At 37.4% G+C, this 14,542-nt stretch overlaps 1 pseudogene; it reads right to left on the reverse strand.

The window, feature by feature from the left end:
* Positions 1–90: 90 nt before the first annotated feature.
* On the reverse strand, positions 91–1,092 carry LOC142532381 (putative alpha,alpha-trehalose-phosphate synthase [UDP-forming] 9; annotated as a pseudogene).
* Between the last annotated feature and the right edge of the window lie 13,450 nt (positions 1,093–14,542).

The following is a 14,542-nucleotide window of genomic DNA, read 5'->3' on the forward strand; positions in this document are numbered from 1 at the left end:
ATAATAATATTTTATTTTTTCCATTTAATGTACAATTAAATATATAAAATTAAAACATACGTGCTCAAAAAAATAAAAAAACGTACAAATTCACATTTCGAGGTGATTCTAGCTTCAAGAACTCGATTTTTATCCACTGCATTTACCAGACCAGATTTATTCACTGATGCGGTAGCTGAAAGGCCCTGAAGCATTTTGATGACTTCAAATGTATCGATAGATGATATTTAGCTATGGTCGGTTTCTGGCCAACGGTGCAGCTGAATACTTCGGCTACTGCAGGCAATACTCAGTTGGCAACTGAGCTTGTTATACCCTAGAACATGTCCTCATCGGATCTATCATTGCCTATACATGTGACAAAACTTTGATATGCATCATTTCTATTGCATTCTTCACCACTCCATGGGCTTTTGTTCATGCCTAGCAAGATGTCATTTTGCTGGGCAAAAATTACTGAAGATCAGCGGAACTAGATACATTATCCAATATCCATCCATTGGTTTCACCTCAACAATTCGTTGACCACGTTTTACGACCACAGGATTGTTAGCAGACACGTTCTCCAAGTGATCAAGAAGTTCTTTATGGTGCCAAACTAAGAACTCTGCTGCAAAATCCAAGAGTCATATGTAGCCTGTAATGTTCATCACTGGTTAGACAATATTTCTCCAACCCAAGTCAAATGATTATGCTTTTATTGTTGATTTTACACTTCTAAATTTGTAATATAGCAACTAAATATCTTGTTAGCTCCTTTAGTTTTGGTGATAACAAACAATAACTTGTTGCATTAGATCAAGTTATCTTTGTAATATTTCAGTTACTCGACCGCCCACTGAAGATTCAGAAGAATTTATTCAAACGGTCTCGAGATGCAAAGATATCCAACCGCTTTATCATTAGCAACGTATTTGATCCATTAGACCGCTCAAGCATTCAAGACTGTAGCATAAGGATTACTCAGTCATTCACCATATTGAATTACATCTATAAACGGTTGAGTAAAGTCATATTCAGAAACAATTGTCTTACAAGTATCTCACCTAATTTATCAGAAAAGATGGTAGGCTGATCATGCACGATAAACATGGTATCAGAAGATCATATTGTTTTTCTAAAAAGTCTACGTGCAGAGCTAGTTACTTTTTGTCATCAGTGGTCATTTCCTATCACATTTGATAAATGTTAAATTGCTTATTAATTGAAGTATACGATAAATCAATAAAGGACAATGCTATCGTCGTCCTTCTTTTGCATGAATGCTCATTTAATGAGCTATAGTCGAACGTTGAACAGGAAAATGCAAGAAGCACAATAAATAGAGAATGCCAAAAAGAATTTATACTACAACGAAATAACACAAACAACACTTTGATATTCATTGCTGCTCAAGAGCCCTTGTTTTAAAGAACATTGATATGATCTTCAAGGATCATTAAGGGCTTCGGTCAAATTACTTGACTGTTTCTGTCTAGAACGTCTGAAGAGTTGTTTGACAGTTCTAAACAGAGGATTCACTTCTTTACTTCATTTGTATTGTTTTGGTTGTTAGAGTGTGTGTCTTAACCATTTGAGTTAACTAGGAGTTTCTACGTAGACAGTGGATAAGTCCTAAGGTTGAATCGGATTGTTACAAAAACATGTAAAACAAAAGTATTCTAGTAAAATATTTCCTAGGTGGAAAAAAGGTAAAGTAGGAACTTGAGTCTCCGAACATCCATAAAATCATTGTGTTATTTCTTTACTGCACTTATTTACTTTGTTGACTTGCTATATTTGAGTATATGATATTCATAATAATCATTGGACCGTGTTTTGCACTATTTGTGCTCCGACTGTTTCTTAAAATTTGAGAAAATCAGGTCTTGTATAGCTAATTCTATCAAGACCGTCGCATTATGTGGCAATGTTTTAGAGAAAAAATACATATTTTCCATCATAACATTTTTTTTGCGTTTAAAGGTGACGTGCAACATTATATTTTGTAGGGAAACAAAATAATAATTTTTCCTTAAATTGTTAGTTTCTAATATATTAAACTATTATTTTCAAACCTTAGCATGATGATGATTAGTCGTGCTATCCACAAATTAATGAAATTACACACTTTCAAATGAAAGGAGAACCTCGACATACTGAAACTGGTGGGAATACATACATAAATAAGACTTCTACAAGAATTGACACCTTCCATATCCTTTCATCATTCAAACTTCAAGCTTTAACACATGCAAAAAAATTATGTAAAGGGGATCAAAAGAGGAAGAGTTTTCAACATTGTTATGACATTCATATTCTGCCTTATCAAGGTTAAGGCATATAGAGTTTTCAACTCAAACAAATTCTTTGATTATATATTCCAAACATAAATCATGAAAATATTTAATGTTTTTTCCCAAACTTCAATCATCACATAAATCATTGAGTGGAATAGTATAAATAATAACCCACGGACATTTTCTGTTGGAACATTTCATGTTCGCAATCTTGATTTTGATGTTACCAAAACTTATTATTTTGCTTCTAATGAATTTAAGTACGCAGAAAGCTACCGAGCCTAAACTGAAGCTATCGAAACACAAACTAAAAATGTCAATTGATTGCCCAAACTGAACCAGTTCAACTGATATATCAAATACTAGTTCATTGTCCAGCTGATAGGTAGTTCAATAGAAGACCTTCAGAAGCTCGGCCAGCTGATGAAGAGCTCAACTGATGAAAAGCCCAGCTGACCAGTTCAACTGAAGCAATTAAATCAGTTCAGCTGACGAGTCAACTGATTTCACCAAGCCAGTTCAACTGACCAGTTCAGAACATCAGTTAGGATCCGACTAGTTTGCGGAACAAGACAAGCTTATCCAGCTGTGCGCACTAAGGAAAACAATTATCTGGTCAAAAACAATAATTGACGTTGCAGCAGAGCTTAAAGTCAAGGCGTTCCAAAATAATTGTCAGAAAGGACAAGACACAAATATTGAGGAACATATTCAAACTGAAACGGACAAATTCGATGAGTCTTGATGAACGGCTTCAAAGACTCTATAAATACAAGATCGAGACCATCAGAAAGTGCGTGAAAATCATAAGAGAAAAATAGGGCATGCCAACAGCTTAATCTAGAAGCAAAATTCTCAGTGTGTGAGAACACTTTTGTGTTGTATTCATAGACCAGTTCTCACACACGCACACACCATCGCTCACACATACAGAAAATTGAGCGTATTGAATAGCTGAGTGAGTCTTGCACAAAAACATTAAACTTATTTATGTAGTCTTTAACACATAGACGTTAAACAAGTGTTGGCTGGAAGTTGCTGCGTTCAGTCTAGATTGGAAGTTCAGTTATGCAATAGTGTAAGTCCTAAGCTGAGTGAGTTTGTACAAGGTGTTGTATAAACAAAGTCTTCTAGTGGATCATACCCGAGGTAGTAGAAGGGATGACGTAGGAGCAGTTGATGTTTTTGAACATCCATAAACATATCTTGTGTACTTAACTGTTTAACTAACGTTTTCAAATTGATTTGTTCAGTTCGAGCTGGTATCAGTTCAGTTATCACCATAACTGAACTGATACATGCAAGAATCGATCCCCTTTATTTCAGTTATTCAGCTTACACAAGTTAAAATGTTTTCAAATTAGTTAGCTTTCTTAACGAATGATTACTTTGAGTATCTTCCGCTTGGTTTGAAAACTAAACTCGATTTAATTCATCGGTATTTACATTCTTAGAACACGAGCTATTGCAGCTCATTGAGAATATTGTGTTTGAAGCACTTTCGCATGTGTTAGAACCGATCCATCATTTTCATTCTGGTCCAGAAAAGAACATGGAAGTGAAATGCAAAGCATTAACAAGAAAAAATAGTTGTATAATCAAAACACAAAAAATCAATACCAACAAAATAAAAATGAAATAATCAATTCAAACTAGAGCTTCAGATCCACATACCATACACAAGCATGCTCAGCTCGAGCTTGTTGTCAATCAAATGAACCAAGGATTTCATATTATATGAACTAAATATGAATTAAAATGTGAGGCCCAATACCTAAACTAGGCCCATCCCATTACCATTTAATTATAATAACCCCAATCCATTTGATAGAAGAAAACAGAAGCGTTAAATCCAGAAACTCTTCTCCAGCCTTGGCCGTCGTTCTCTTCTTTCTGCTTCAGTCGCACAGCGCCACCGGCGGTCGGGGAATAGTGCACCAGCTTAGCAAAATTTCTTCCTCCAACTTATTAGCTACTTTCCTGCCATGAATCGGTAGAAATCAGTGCTCCATCTTTCACGTTCGAGCCGGCAGCTACGTTTCATTCTTTGTCCGATTTTGTGAGCTTCTAGCTTCAATTTTCTTGTTGATTTGAGTTTATTTAGCAAGGAATCAAAGCCCTTTATTTCCCCTGTTTTCCCCTAATTTCCAGCTCGTTTTTCATATCTGAACAGTGCTTCCGACGACTTTTCCGGCGAGCCATTTTCGCAAGATCACCGTTGTGTGTTTAAGCTTCGTTTCGTGAGGTATTAAGGTTGAATTCAGATTGTATAAGGGTTTTATAGGCTGTCCGAAAATTGATTTTTAACCGCTCCGATATAATTTGTTGTAGTCGGTTAGAATGCATTACGTTGAAGTGTATAGCGAATTTATATTGTAGGTTTTAACATTGGACGAGTTCATCCGATATTTCTTAAGATTTTCTGTGGTATTGTAAGCTATAGTTGAGGTACGCTCAAACCTATATCATTATGACGTTTATATTGGCGTGTAAGAATATTCGGTGAATGTTGTTTGCTATTATGTGCTTTGAATGTTTATTCTGTTGCATTCATGCATTAATTGTGTTGGCATAACATATTGAGCCTTGACTCCTTTGACGACGATTTATGTTGATTCTATTGAGATATATTGAGTCATCAGAGGGATGAATGGGTTAGGATTAGCCACATTCCCAGATGACAGCTAGGGACGAGCGACTTAGCTACTCGCATTCCTGATGTTATGTGCATGGACGAGCGGCGATTTGATGCTGCATTCCTGGCACGGGTGGCCACTGTTACTGTTGATGATGCTATTCGTTTGGACTCCATTTGGTATCCGTTATTCCATTGTTATCATTCATGCATCGCATATCATTGCATTTACTTGATATTATTACATGTCTTTTATATACGTCGTGATTTTACTGGTTTGTCGTACTGGGGTCCGACCACTGTTTTCTTTTGATGTTGTGGTTGTTTTTTATGTCATAGCAGGTCATTCCAAGGGTTTTGACGCGTCTGGTGGAGCGTCAACGAGTGGTACCCAGTAGTCAGTTGGTTTGTGTCAGAGTTCCCAGATATATATATATATATATATATATATATATTATGTGGGTTTGATACATTTGCCAGGGAGATGCCTTGTGTAGCTGTATGGTTATGTTTTTATGTTGTTTGGATTTTATTTGTGGTATGTTGTGTCTAGTCCTGGCCAGTGCGGCTGTAGGATATTTGTTTGGTTGATTGTGAACTTGTTGTTATTTTCGAGCGTATATTGATGTTGTTTTGTTTAGAGATTTTTGGGATGTCCTACTTACGGGAAAGTCATGCCGAAATTTCTGTAGGCCCAAATGAACGTTTTAAACTCGTTTTCGCTGTTTACACCATTTAATCCTTGTTGTTTGGTAACTAAATATTAATTAAGAGTACGGGCTCTGACAATTTTGGTATCAGAGCGTAACTGGGATACGCTCGAATTGGAGTCTAGGACACTCGAGTTTAGACACAAATAAAATGATTGTGCATGTGTTTGATTATTTGCTCTTACTTGTTTCTATGTTTTGACTTAATTGTATCAGCATGACTAGAGCGTATAGTTGATTAAGTTTTGTCATCTAATTTAGAATTTCCTATTAGTTTAAGTTTATGCTTTTATACTCAACCGATTATTTTGTTTCTGCCTGTGGATTAAATCCTTGTGTCTTGTAGATGGCACCGGGACGTAAGGTTGGAAAAGGAAAGGAAGTTGTTCAGGAATCTGAAGCTCCTAATGTGAGAGGACTTAACGAGACTGGTTGGGGAAGACGAGGTCGTCGTCCTCGTGGTGAAGCACGAAATGTTAACGTTGAGCATGAAATGGATCAGTTGACTAGAGGAATGGGAGAAATGAAACTTGTGATATCTCAATTTCAGAACATGCGTCCTCCTCGATTCTTTGGGAATGAAGATGGTGAGAAAGCTGTAGCATGGTTAAAAAGTATGAAGCGTTTGTTCAATATGTTGGAGTACACTCCTGATTTGCAGCTTAAGTTGGCTATTTGTCAATTAAAAGACCGAGCTCAGTTATGGTGGGAAACTACTGAGGAAGCTCTGAAAGAATCAGGTGAAAGAGTTACTTGGGATGTATTTTGCGCTCAATTTGCTCGAGAGTATTCACCGCCTTCATACTATTCGGCCAATGAATCTGAATTCAATAGATTGACTCAAGGTAACATGACTGTAGTGGAGTATGCCTCTCAATTTTCAGCGCTTCTTGCCTATGTTCCTCATGTTGCTAGCAGTGATCGGAACAAGCTATCGTATTTTATGCAAGGATTGAATCGAACCATTTGCACTTTAGTAGTAGCTGGAGCGCCTGTTAATTATGCCGATGCTGTAGAGAAAGCCAAGAATGTGGAGGCAAGTCTACTTTTGGCAGAACCACAGTCAGTTCGACAATGTTTTCCTCAGAGTTTCGGAGGTAATGTGCCGATGCCAGTTGGTACACCACTATACCGTCCTTTACTACCGTATCAGCCTTCGCAGTCTTATCAACAACCAAAGCAGCAAAACTTTAAAGCCAAAGGAAAAAAGTTCAAGAAACAGACTCGTAGTAGTTCTTCTAGTTCTGGCACTCAGCGTGGAAGTTCAGTTTGGTCCCCAGGTGGAGTATTTTGTGATCGTTTTGGTGGTAAGCATTTCAGTCCTCAGTGTACGGGAGTTCATGGATATTGTAATATCTGTGGGCAAGTTGGACATTATGCTAGAGTATGTCTGAATGTAGCAAGATAACAATTTCAGCAACCTCAGTTTAGTCAAGGTTTTAGAGGACAAGCAACTAGACCTTTTGTTCCTACTCAGTCTTTTCAGCAGTCTAGCTATCCTCAGCCTAGAGGTTCTGCACAACAGCGTTTCCCAGGGCCACAGCAGGCTAGAGTTCATGCTTTAACCCAGGATCAAGTTCAAGAAGCACCGGGCGGAGTTATTGCAGGTATCTGCCTTATTTTTGATCATCCTGCTCGCATACTGATAGACACAGGAGCATCTCATTCATTTTTATATGTTGTATTTGTTGATGAGCATGAGATTGCTACTACTCCGTTGATAGATATTGTGTCCGTCTCTACAGCTGCCGGTGTGTGTTTGATGTCTCATGAGATAATTCTGAATTGTGTGATTAGATTCGATGATAATATTATGATAACTAATCTCATCAAGCTAGATATGTCTGACTTCGACTGTATTTTGAGAATGGATACTCTGTCTAATTATCGAGCTACCGTTGATTGTTTCCATGGAGTCGTCAGATTCAGACCGTATTATGGCAGTAAATGGAAATGTTTAGAATCTTGTTAACAGGAAATGAAGGATTCATGATCTATGCAGTTGATGCGACATAGGGAAAAATATTTGAGGTTTCTGATATTCCTGTTGTCAAGGAATTCCCTGATATATTTCCCGATGAAATTCCTTGATTTCCACCCCAGAGGGAAATTGATTTTAGCATTGAGTTGGTGTCCGGGAAAAATCCTATTTCGAGTGCACCTTATCGTTTGGCTCCAGCGGAATTGAAAGAACTCAAAGAGCAATTATAGGACTTACTGGAAAAAGGCTATATTAGACCAAGTATGTCACCTTGGGGGGCTCCGGTATTGTTTGTAAAGAAGAAAGACGGAACGATGAGAATGTGCATTGATTACAGGCAGTTGAACAAAGCTACTGTGAAGAATAAGTATCCTCTGCTGCGTATCGATGACTTGTTTGATCAGTTGCAGGGTACATCAATGTGTGTATTCAAAGATCGATCTTCGTTATGGCTACCATCAGCTTAGAGTTCGAGAGGAATATGTTCCGATGACAGCATTTCGAATGCGTTATGGACATTATGAATTTCTAATTATGCCTTTTGGATTGACTAATACTCCAGCAGTTTTTATGGATTTGATGAATCGTGTTTTTCGATAAATTTATAGACAGATTTGTTATTGTCTTCATAGATGACATTCTGATTTATTCAAAAATAAAGAAGGAGCATCGAGAACATTTAAGGTTAGTCCTCAAGACACTCAGAGAAGCGCAATTGTATGCAAAATTTTCTAAATGTGAATTCTGGCTAGTCAGAGTTGTATTTCTGGGTCATGTTATATCAGCTCAAGGAGTATCAGTGGATCCTAGTAAAGTGGAAGCTGTTATCAATTGGCCAGCCCCGACGAATATATCCGATATTCGCAGTTTCTTGGGATTGGCAGGATATTATAGGCGTTTTATTGAAGGATTTTCTATTATAGCAAGGCTTATGACTCAATTAACGCAAAAAGATCGACGTTTTGAGTGGACTGATGAATGTGAGTCAAGTTTTCATACTTTGAAGGAAAAGTTGACAACCACCTCATCAAAAATCGTGGGATCCACATGCCACATACACATTACATTAACACATCTATTCTCTCACATTCATTTTAACATTCACACTCATTATTTGTAGGTCCCGCTGTCCACTCATTCATCTTATTCTTATTTTACATTAAATAAATTCAATTTCAAATTTTTTAAGAAATATAAATTATTATTTTATATTAATAATAATTATATATATATATATAACAACGTTTAGCGACGGTTTTTTCAAACCCGTCGCTAAATGTCCAATTTTCATAAATAATTCAAAACACGTGGGGCCCGCATGTCAGCAAATCGACGACGGTTTCTATAAAGCCGTCGCTAATAGCGACGGTTTTTTAAAAACTGACACAAGGGCGTTCATACAGATGAACGCCCCACACCCTCTCTCATATAACACCTCCAGTGCTATCTTTGTCATCAGGCTCAGGTGGATATGTTGTTTGTTCAGATGCATCTCTAAATGGACTTGGATGTGTTCTAATGCAAAATGGGCGAATGATTGCATATGCTTCTCGTCAGTTGAAGCCGCATGAGACCCGATATCCAGTTCATGACTTAGAGTTGGCTGCCATTGTGTTTGCATTGAAGTTATGGCGTCATTATCTGTAAGGTCCAAAATTAAGACGACGTAATCCAACTGCACGCAAATCTAGGAAATAATGGAAAATGAGTAATTAACTGATTTTAATTGCTATTTGATTATGTGACATACATGCTTACATGTTAAATATTATTTTATAATTATCATCATGCATAAAATTGCATTTTAGGGATATTCAAGTTGCGATCGAGGAACGGAGACCGAGGGCTGAAAAATAGAAAATGTTTTTATTAAATAATTGTTTTTAATTATTTAAAATATGATTGTGGGTTTTTCTTATTTTTGAAAATAAGGGGTTTTGAGGTGATTTTATACGCCGAAACGTAAATTTTATCGGTGTTGGTTTTTCAACTAAAATACGAACTTTTAAGTAACCCGACTATTAGATTCATCAACCTATTTTTATCAAACCATTTTTATGATTTAATTAAATCCTAATTGATACTAATGGGCTTAATTTAATTGGCTTAATAGGCCAAAACCTAGTTAGTAATTTAATTAGTATATATATTATACTAAAGCACCTAAAACCCTACATCTTGCAACACAACCACACGGCCACACACTTTTTATTTCAGAAAACTCTCCCCACCACCCCCATAGACGATACACACATACACAATTCAAGGTAGAAGGGTTTTCGAAGATTCAAAAGGGATACAAGCCAAGGTTTCGATCCATTCTTCATCGTCAACATGAATTCGTGCGTATAAAATGCAAAGGCGCGCCATACATCTCCTTTTCTCATCCATCATGTCATATTATTGTTTTATGCATGAATAACATGATTTATTTTTCAGAAATTTCGTACTATTGCATGCACTTGCGAAAACATGATATTTTGATGCAAATTCTTAAAGTTTTATGAAAAAGGGGGCTGCCATGAACTTAGGTTGGAACCAGTGGCATCTATGCATGAATTAAGGCCCTAACATATGCACCATAATCACCAAAGTCGAAGCAAGAACAAGCAAGACAAGCAACTCACCAAGGAAGCCGATTTTTGCTGTCAAAAGCTTGGGGTGATCGAGTTCCTTGGTGTGAGATAGGGGAGCCACGGCTTGGGGCCAGGGCTTGGTCAGAGGTGTGTTGAGTCTGGGAAAGGGTCCTAACCACGTGAGGGTTCGAGTCCAGAGGGCTGGGAGGAGTCCTAACCCACTAGGACTCCTACCCGAGAAATCGCGCCCATGCGCGCAGGTGTGCAGCAGCTCGCCTGGGGTCCGGGGTTGGTTTAAGGCACTTAGCATGGGCTAGGTCGAGGGTTAAGGGTCTTAGGTGAGGGCAAGGTACGCTGGTTTGTGGCTAGAGTCGTCGGCTAGGTTCCTGAATGCACCAAACTTAGAGTCCAAACTTCATCAAACTCTCGGCCAGCATGGGGGTCATTAGAGGGGCCACGTTTTGGGTTTTTGGCTTGGGTTCTTAGTGATCTAAGGGTCCAGTAGGGTACTTTAAGATGTTGGTCAGGTTTTGGATCAACATGGCTCGGGGGTAATTCGTGAAAATCGAAAGTTGGCTCGGGGTCGAAGTTTAGGTGTCAAAATAGGGTGTTTAACTAAGAAAAATTGAAAAAACGGTTCACGGGGGTCGAGTCGTGGTTCATAAGGGCTAAAATAATATAAAAAAACTAAATTTTGAATTTAGGAATTTTATATTGAAGTTTGGGATTTTTCGAGATTAAAACACCGTCAAAACGATTAATTAATGATTAATTTAAAAAGCCTAGTTTTTAAGCTAAATAAAATTATGGAAATTTTAATTTAGGCTTAAATAATTATTTGAGACATGTTAGAGTCAATGAATTCAAGAAAAAGTCAAAAACGTGAAATTTTACGTCCAGGGGTCAAACGGTCTTTTTACACCTAAAAATTAGTAAACGTCATGGCAGTGCCCTGAATGCTGTTTTATGTGCTAATATGATTATTTTCTATAGTTATGGATGTTTATGGAATTTTTATGTTAAAATGATATTTTAAACGTTTATGGGATTTTATATGTTGAAATGCTATTTTAAATGTTTATGAAATGTTCATGATTAAATTATGATTTTTAAATGTCTATGGGATTTTTATGGTTTAAGGAAGACATTTAAAAGACATGTTGCATGCTTGATTTCAAAAATAAAAATATATGTTATGCACGATTTATAAAGTGATGAGAATGTAAAACGTTGAAGGAAGTGAAGTGACTGTGACTAATTCGCTAATATTAGAGATATCGTGAGGGGAAAAGGCCCCAGAGGGAGCCCCGACGATCGTATTTCTATTCGATGAGGATAGGCCAGGGCCCAATTGACCGGTGAGAGTGTTGCTGGTGTCCCCCGCCGCCCAGTACTGTGGTTACATGTAGATGGATCTATCGACTTTTGAGGTTTATGTCATGATGAGGAAAGTCACAATTAACGATCTGAATTCAAGAAAGGAAAAGGAAAAATGTTTATGATCATGAAAAAGGTTTTATGTTATGTCATGTTGAGGAAAAAGAAAGGAAAATGTTAAAGTTTATGTTATGCATGTCATGAAAATGTTTATGCTTAAAGTTGATGCATCATTATGAAAATGTTTCTATTTATAGTTCATGCATCATAAAAAGGTTTACGAAAATGTTCATGTTTGAAGTTTATGCATCTTCATGAAACGATATTTTAAGTACAAGTATTTTTCATTGTTATACGTTGACTGTATTACGTATTAATTGCTATAAAGATAATGGTGTGTTGAGTCTTTAGACTCACTAGGTGTGATGGATGCAGGTGAGGTTGAGGGAGGTCTTGACGGATGATTCGACTGGACTGAAGGCGCACACAACCCGAGGACCAGCGCTTCTACTTTTTCCGCATTTACGATTATGACTATGATTTATGTTAAAACTTTTAAGACTATTTATTTATGCTTTTTGAGAGATTTTTGAGAGGTTTAGTATGGGCTATACTTTTCAAATTATTGCTTTTTAGGTTTGGTAAAACATGCAACGATTTCATTTTATGACTATTGCACTTGATTTTTAAAATGTTAGTTAGATGATGTTTTATTTTAAAGGGTAAAATATGTTATAAAAATATTTTCATGAGTTTTATGTGTATGGTCGAAAATTGAGTGTTTAAAAAAAAATTTCTAGTATTTTTAAAGTAATAAAAAAAGCAGACGTTTCATTATCTGTACGGTGAACAGTTTGTGATTTATTCGGATCACAAGAGTCTTAAATATCTTTCTCACAGCCTGACTTGAACATGAGACAGCGTCGATGGATGGAGTTACTTAAAGACTTTGATTGTGAGACTCAGTATCAACCAGGGCGAATGAATATTGTTGCAGATGCTCTCAGTAGGAAAGTTCAGAATGCTATGCTGACATCTTTGACTGTCTCTAAAGTTCACGAGCACTTGGGAACTTCAGGATGGACTTATCAGATCAGTGGAGACTACTTTATATTGTCATCTATTCAAGTCGAGCCACAGATTTTTTCCAGAATCAAAGCAACACAGAAGACCGATCCGCATATTCATAGATTGAAAGAATTGTCTCGAATAGGTCAGACAGAAAAGTTTAGTGTTGCTTCAGATGGTAGTCTGCGCTTTAATGGTAGACTTATGGTTCCTAATTTGATAGATTGAAAGAAGCTATACTACTGGAAGCACATTGTAGTCGACACAATATTCACCCAGGAATTCGAAAGATGTATCATACATTGAGAGCTCATTATTGGTGGGAAGGTATGAAGAAAGATATTTCTCATTTTGTGGCTAAATGCTTAACGTGTCAACAAGTTAAAGCCGAGAGAATGAGACTTGGTGGAATGTTACATAGTCTTGAAGTACCGCAGTGGAACTGGGAGCACATTGCTATGGATTTTGTGACTCATCTAACTCGTTCTAATCGTGGTTGTGATGCGATTTGGGTGAATGTTGATAGATTGTCTAAATCAGCTCATTTTATTCCGTATGATCGTACTTGTACTTATTTGAAAATGGCGAAACTGTACATTGATCATATAGTAAGATTGCATGGTGTGCCAGTAACCATAGTATCCGATCGTGATCCAAGATTTGCTTCAAAGTTTTGGGGAAGTTTGCAATCAGCTTTTGATTTAAAGTTGGCTATGAGCACTGCCTATCACCCACAGACAGATGGTCAGTCAGAAAGAACCATTCAAACGCTTGAAGACGGGTTACGGGCAGTAGTGATGGATTTCAAAGGTGGTTGGCAAGAATCATTGTCTTTGGTTGAATTCTCTTACAATAATAGTTTTCAGGCAACAATCGGTAGGGCACCATTTGAAGCTTTGTATGGAAGGAAGTGCAGATCGCCGATATGTTGGGAAGATGTAGGAGAGAGACAAATGTCAAAACCAGAATTTATTCAAGAAATGAAAGATAAAGTTGAATTGATCAGGAAAAGGATGAAAGCAGCCCAGGATCGTCAAGCCAGTTATGGTAATAAAAGGCGTAGACCTTTAGAGTTCCAAGTGGGCGATTATGTTTTCTTGAAAGTATCACCATTTCGAGGTACTATGAGATTTGGACATAAAGGAAAGTTAGCTCCGCGTTATATTGGTCCGTATATGATCGTTGAGAGGATTGGCACATTGGCATATCGTTTGGATTTGCCGCAGAGTTTGTCTTTGATACATAATGTGTTTCATGTATCTATGTTGCGGAAGTATGAGCCAGATCCGTCTCATATCTTGAATTTCGAGGATGTGGAGTTGGACAGTTCCCTTAGCTATGTTGAACATCCAGTGAAAATTTTGGACCGCAAGGAAAAACAACTCAGGAGCAAGACGATTCCATTGGTTTTGGTACAGTGGAGTAGACATGGAAGAGAATAATCTACATGAGAATTAGAGACAAAGATGCGACAAAAATGACCTAATTTGTTTGAGAATGTAATGAATTACGCGATGTATTTTGAATTTCCTATGTATTATCAGTCGTTATGTTTTGGATATCAGTGTTGTATTTGTTAGATTTCGAGGTCGAAATCTTTCATTAGTGGGGGAGAATGTGAGGCCCAATACCTAAACTAGGCCCAGCCCATTACCATGTAATTATAATAACCCCAATCCATTTGATAGAAGAAAACAGAAGCGTTAAATCCAGAAACTCTTCTCCAGCCTTGCCCGTCGTTCTCTTCTTTCTGCTTCAGTCGCGCAGTGCCACCGGCGGTCGAGGAATAGTGCAGCAGCTTAGCAAACTTTCTTTCTCCAACTTATTAGCTTCTTTCCTTCCATGAATCAGTAGAAATCAGTGCTCCATCTTTCATGTTCGAGCCGGCAGCTGCGTTTCATTCTTTGTTCGATTTG

Source organism: Primulina tabacum, chromosome 18, assembly GCF_025594145.1.
Source record: "Primulina tabacum isolate GXHZ01 chromosome 18, ASM2559414v2, whole genome shotgun sequence".
In the NCBI taxonomy this organism is placed as follows: Eukaryota; Viridiplantae; Streptophyta; class Magnoliopsida; order Lamiales; family Gesneriaceae; genus Primulina; species Primulina tabacum.